Here is a 6941-nt window from a genome sequence, read left to right as displayed (position 1 = left end):
GCTCTCCAATCTTACCCCAGCATTGTTGCAGAACTCCATTCACCCTATCTTCATTCTCTGTGAACATTGCTGAACCTAAGTATGAACCTAGTTTTTCTCATTCCTGTGGACTCTCTTAACCTGTTCTACTCCATTTCCATTCCTTTTCATTAGGCAAGGATACCTAGAAACATTCTCTACATGAGACCTCCAGTGATCATACTAGACCTGAGTCATCAGACATGGACTCAGGTCTGAGGATTTTCACTCTGCCTCATTTCCTCCATTGTGACCTTGTATGGTGCTTCCTACCTCAACTCCATCCACTGGAAATCCTAACTCTGAGTACAAACCCAGGATCCCCCTAGACTTTAATCCATCTTTCCAGATTATTCTTTGTCTTACTGCAACCAACTTGAAAAAGCTACTCCTGCCACAACTCTAATTTCCCAGGGACTCCGACTCATGCTATGAACAGAATACCATTAGTTCTTTCTTCTAAGCCCTCTCAGACTTTTCTCCAAGCTCATCTCTATTACTCTTTGCCACCCACCAACCTGCAGAAGCACTCCCCACCAGACAACACACAGCCACCACACTTTTCTAAGATTCAGAGAGAGGAAAATAAACCAAGGAATGTAACACCCATACAACAAAGACAATAAAAAATACCCACACCTAGAATCATCTCAATCATCTTAACTCCAGATGCCTAGACATGAGGACAAATCCATACATTAATAGCCAAGATGATATGTCTCCAGAACCCAGTTATCCCCACTATAGTAGACCCCAACAAATGTGATTTAGTTGAAACACAAGATAGGGACATCAAACTATCAATTATGAATATATTCAATGACCTTAAAGAGGATATGAATATATCATTTAATAAAGGATTTGTAGATTTGTCTTCTCATAGTCTATGAAAACAATCAGTAGAATGAAATGAAGAAATAGTTCAAGACATAAAAATATAAATAAAATCACTAAGTAAAACCCAAACTAAGATAAAACTGTAAATGAAAAAAAATTAATAAGTCAAACAAAAACCTGAGGTAAGCCTAACCAAGAGAGTACAAAACACAAAAGAGACATTCTCAGATATTGAAGAAATATATACCTATGTTAAAGAAAATGATGAGTATAAAAATATCTAGGCACAAAACATGCAGAAAATCTAATACACTATGAAAAGACCAAGTCTACAAATAGGAAATTAGGAAGTAGAAGAAACCAAGTTCAAAGGCACAGAAAATATTTTTTTAACAAAATCATAGAAGAAAAATTTCCTAATCCAAAAAAGGAAGTATTAATCAAGGTATAAGACACATATAATAGCCAGAAGCTGGAAAGAACACAGATGCCCCTCAACAGAGGAATGGATACAGAAAATGTGGTATATTTACACAATGGAGTACTACTCAGCTATTAAAAAGAATGAATTTATGAAATTCCTAGGCAAATGGATGGACCTGGAGGACATCATCCCGAGTGAGGTAACCCAATCACAAAAGAACTCACATGATATGTACTCACTGATAAGTGGATATTAGCCCAGAAACTTAGAATATCCAAGATATAGGATGCAATTTGTGAAGCACATGAGACTCAGGAGGAATGAAGACCAGGGTGTGGACACTTTGCCCCTTCTTAGAATTGGGAGTGGAGTTGCAGAGACGAAGTTTGGAGCTGAGACGAAGGGGTGGACCGTCTAGAGACTGCCATTTCTGGGGATCCATCCCGTAATCAGCCTCCAAACGCTAACAGCATTGCATACACTAGCAAGATTTTGCTGAAAGGACCCAGATATAGCTGTCTCTTGTGAGACTATGCTGGGGCCTGGCAAACACAGAAGTGGATGCTCACAGTCAGCTATTGGATGGATCACAGGGCCCCCAATGGAGGAGCTAGAGAGAGTACCCAAGGAGCTGAGGGGAGCTCTAACCCTATGGATGGAAAGACAATATGAACTAACCAATACCGCCCACCCCCCAGCTCCTGTATCTAGCTGCATATGTATCAGAAGATGGCCTAGTCGGCCATCAGTGGAAAAGAAGCCCATTGGTCGTGCAGACTTTATATGCCTCAGTGCAGGGGAACGCCAGGGCTGGGAAGTAGGAGTGGATGGGTGGGGGAGTGGGGGGAGGAGGGTGTGGGGGACTTTTGGGATAGCACTGGAGATGTGAATGAAGAAAGTACCTAATTAAAGAAATTAAGCCGGGCGTGGTGGCGCACACCTTTAATCCCAGCACTCGGGAGGCAGAGGCAGGCGGATTTCTGAGTTCGAGGCCAGCCTGGTCTACAAAGTGAGTTCCAGGACAGCCAGGGCTATAAAGAGAAACCCTGTCTCGAAAAAACCAAAAAAAAAAAAAAAAAAAAAAAAAAGAAAAAAAAAAGAAATTAAAAAAAAAAAAGCAAACACCAAATAGACTGGCTCAGAAAATAAAATTCTTCATGGCACATAATAATCAAATCACTATCTGTATAGTACAAAAAATATAAATTTCAAGGGAAAAAGACCAAGTAACATACAAATGCAGATGGCTGAGAATAACACTGAACTTCTCAATGGAGACTCTAAAAGCCACAAGGACCTGGATAGATGTTTTACAAAATCTAAGAGACCACATATGCCAGCACAGAATACTATGCCCAGCAAAACTACCAATCACAATAGGTAGAAAAGGAAAAAAAATATTGATAAAACCAAATTTAAATAATATCGACTAATCCAGAAGGCACTAGAAGAAAAACTTCAATCTGAAAAGGTTAAGTATCACCAAGATAACATAAGAAATAAACTAATCGAGACCAATAAATCAAAAAGAAGGTGGAAAAACCCAGAGCATAACACCAAAATAATAGGAATCAAAAACACTGATCATTGATAATTCTCAATATTTATAATTAATTATTTTATTTAATTACATCCCAAATATTGCCTCCCCTGTCCCTGCTCCCCGTTCCCACAGTTCTTCACCCCATTCCACCTCCCCTTCTGTTCTGAGAGGGAACTTCCCCTCTCCCACGCTGGACAGCCCCTTTCCCTGGAGCTTGTGTCTCTACAGAATTAGGTTCAAACTCTCCTACTGAGGCCAGACCAGGCAGTCCTTTGCTACATATGTGCCAGGGTCCTCAGACCAACCCATGTTTTCTGGGTCAAAAAATTTGAAGCTAGGTTAGTGACACCATCCCTCCACTGGGGATGGTGGTCTCTTCAGGTTTCAGCTCCCCAATGTTGAGCATTTTGGCTAACGTCACCCCCACTGAGTCCTGGGAACCTCTCATATCCCAGGTCTCTGGGGATTTCTAGAGGTCCTTATGTAGCCCCTATACCCAGCAGCTGCATATTTTCATTTATTCTTCTGGCCCTCTGGGCTTCTCTCCTGTCTCCCGCACCCCATACATAATCCTGCCCTGCTTTACCCCTCTCCTCTCCCACCTACATTCTTCCCTTCAACTGCCTCCTATGGTTATTTTGTTTCCCCTTCTAAGTGGGATTGAAGCATCTTCATTTGAACCTTCTTTCTTGTTAATCTTCTTACAGTCATGGGTATTCTGTACATTTTGGTTAATATCCACTTATCAATGACATAACTCCATGTCCTTTTGCATCTGGGTTACCTCACTCAGGATGATATTTTCTAGTTCCATCCATGTGCCTGCAAAATTCATTATGTTCTTGTTTTTAATAGCTCAATAGTATTACATTGTATAAATGAACCACATTTTTGGTATCCATTCTTAGGTTGAAGGACATCTTAGTTATTTCTAGTTTCTGGCTATTAGAAATAAGGCTGCTATGAACATGATGCAGCACATGTCCTTGAGGTACAGTCTTTTGGGTATATGTCCAAGAGTATATGTCCTGGGTCTTCGGGTAGGACCCAAAGGGTTGCCATCCACCTTAAGGACTATTTCCAATTTTCTAAGCAACTGCCAGATTGAGTTCCAGAGTGGTTGTACCAGTTTGCAATTCCACCAACAATGGAGGAGTGTTCCTCTTTCTCCATATCCTTGCCAGCCTCTGCTGTCACCTGAATTTTTGATCTTAGCCATTCTGACTGGTGTGAGGTGGAATTTCAGGGTTGTTTTGATTTGCATTTCTCTGATGATTAAGGATGTTGAACATTTCTTTAAGTGCTTCTCTCAGCCATTCAAGATTCCTCTGTTGAATTCTGTTTAACTCTTTACTCCATTTTCAATTGGGTTATGTTTTGTTTTTTGAGTCTAAATTCTTTGACATTCTGAGTTTTCCTCTATATATTTTGGATATTAGCCCTCTATCAGATCTTGGGTTAGTGAAGATCTTTTACCAATCTGTGGATTGAGGTTTTGTCCTATGGACAGTGTCCTTTGCCTTACAGAAGCTTTTCAATTTTATGAGCTCCAAATTGTCAATAGTTGATCTTAAAGCCTGAGCCATTAGAGTTCTTTCTGTTCAGGAAATTTTCCCCTGTGCCCATGTGTTTGAGGCTCTTTCCCACTTCCGCTTCTATTGGTTTCAGTATATCTAGTTTTATGTTGAGGTCCTTGATCAACTTGGACTTGAGCTTTGTATAAGATGTGCTCTTCTTGCCCCGACCTGCAGGGATAATCAGCAGGAACCCAGGGCAAAGTAGTGAGAGAGTGGGAGGGAAAGAGCCAGAAAGAATGAGAGCAAGTCAATCATACTGATCAAGCTCTGAAAACTTTATTCAGGAGTGGAAATATAAGCATAAGTAAGAGGAGGCTCCAAGGGAGAGGGGAAGAGCCCAGGGGCTCTCTGAAGGTCAGGTGGCAATCTTCAGCTCCTGGTCACAGTGTCCTCTTTTCCCATAAACATTCTTACTGTTATGACCATGAATGTTCTCTTAGGATTGTTTATGTAAGCTAGAAAATATCCACAAGGCCATGGCTGAGGTCATGGCTCCTGTCATCTCCTCCCTATTAATCATTTTCACTAAGGCCCCATGGAACAGGGGTGATCAATAGTCATCTCATCCTTGGATGAGTGGGTGTTAACCAGCCGGGTGGTGGGGAGCATTGACCTGATTCCTCCAGTGGGTACCATCATGACCCACAGTCATGGCTCTTGGTATCTTTTGGGGAGGGGAGGCAGAGCCTTAGAAAAATCCTTAGGATAACATTGAAAACAGATATCAACCTCCTTGCAAACCAGGTTTGTCTCACGGGGAATTCAGAGATAGTCCATGCTAGACCTTCCCCTGCAGTGCTTAGCCTCGCAACCCATGCTGCTGCCCATACTGGATTCATTTTATCAAGAACCAGTCTGCACAGGTCTGAATCCTATGCAGCTCCTGAAAGAGAATTATCAACCTCAGGTTCAGCAAGGCCTCTGTCATCCAAATCAAGTCTATGATAATGAATTTGCAAGGGTCTAGATGCCAAGGAATCAATCTGCTCTTTTATAAAACCAGTAATTCTGTTAAGAATAAAAGGCCTCATAAGAGTTTATCTTATGAGAACACTAATGTAGCTCCCTGCAACCATCAGGCCATAAAAAGCAAAGACCGACTTATCTGGATATATTCATCTTTGTGTAGAAACTGAACCCTCATACAATCAGTTTGGCTATGGTTGCTGCCTTGCAGGCGACTACAGTACAAGCAATACTTCCAGCACTAAGGTTATAAGGAATGTTTTAAGTATAAATCTTCTTAAGAAAGACTGTCCAAAAATTAGAGGCATGGACAGACAGTTGAATTGTTCCCCTGGGATCTGTCCTCACTGCAGAAGGGATAATATTTGGGCCAGGACTCTGGCCATATGTCAGATTAAAAAATATTTATATTTGAGTTAATGCAAAGCTCAGAGCAGCCTCACCGAGGCTTGTGTGGCATTTCTTTGATTTTGCAAACATTGAACCAGCCCTGAATTCCTTGGATGAAGCCTACTTGATCATGGTAAATGTTTTGATGTGTTCTTGGATTCAGTTTGTGAGAATTCTATTGAGTATTTTTGTATCATATTCATAAGTGAAATTGATCTGAAGTTATCTTTCTTTGTTGGGTCTTTGTGTGGTTTAGGTATCAGAGTAATTATGGCTTCATAAAATAAATCAGGTAGTGTTCCTTCTGTTTCTATTTAATTAGAGGCGGTTTGGTATTAGCTCTTCTTTGAAGGCCTGGTAGAATTCTGTGTTAAGTCATCTGGGCCTGGACTTTTTTTTTTTTTTAATGGGACTGTTTATATAGTTTGTTGCAGCCTGATTTAACTTTGGCACATGGTATCTGTCTAGATAATCATCCATTTCAGCTAGATTTTTCAGTTTGGTTGAGTAAAGGCTTTTGTAGTAAGATCTGATGATTTTTAAAATTTCCTCATTTTCTGTTGTTATGTCTCCCTTTCCATTTCTGATTTTTAAAATTTAGATCCTCTCTCTATTCCCATTAGTTAGTTTGGGTAAGGGTTAATGTATCTTGTTGATTTTCTCAATGAAGCAGCTCTTGGTTTTGTTGATTCTTTGCATTGTTATCTTAGTTTCTACTTGGTTAATTTCAGCCCTGAGTTGGACTATTTCCTGTCATTGTCTCCTCTTGGGAGTGTGTGTGTGTGTGTGTTTGTTGTTGTTGTTCTAGAGCTCTCACCTGTGATGTTAAGTCAATATTATAGGATCTCACCAATTTCTTTATGATGGCACTTTGGCACCATGAATTTTCCTCTTAACACTGCTTTCATTGTGTCCCATAAGTCTGGGTATGTTGTGCCTTCATTTTCACTGAATTCTAGAAAGTCTTTAGTTTCTTTATTATTTCTTCCCTGACCCAGTTATCATTGAGTAGAGAGTTGTTCTGTTTCCATGTGTATGTGGGCTTTCTATTGTTTTTGCTGTTATTGACATCCTGCCTTAGTACATGGTGATCTGATAGAATGCATGGCATTATTTCAATCTTTTTGCATCTATTGAGGCCTGTTTTGTGTCCTATTATATGGTCAAATTTGGAGAAAGTTCTATG

This window comes from Mus caroli, unplaced genomic scaffold (assembly GCF_978045245.1).
Source record: "Mus caroli unplaced genomic scaffold, Mus_caroli_1 scaffold_5, whole genome shotgun sequence".
Taxonomy (NCBI): Eukaryota; Metazoa; Chordata; class Mammalia; order Rodentia; family Muridae; genus Mus; species Mus caroli.
Note: the sequence above shows the minus strand (reverse complement) of the source record.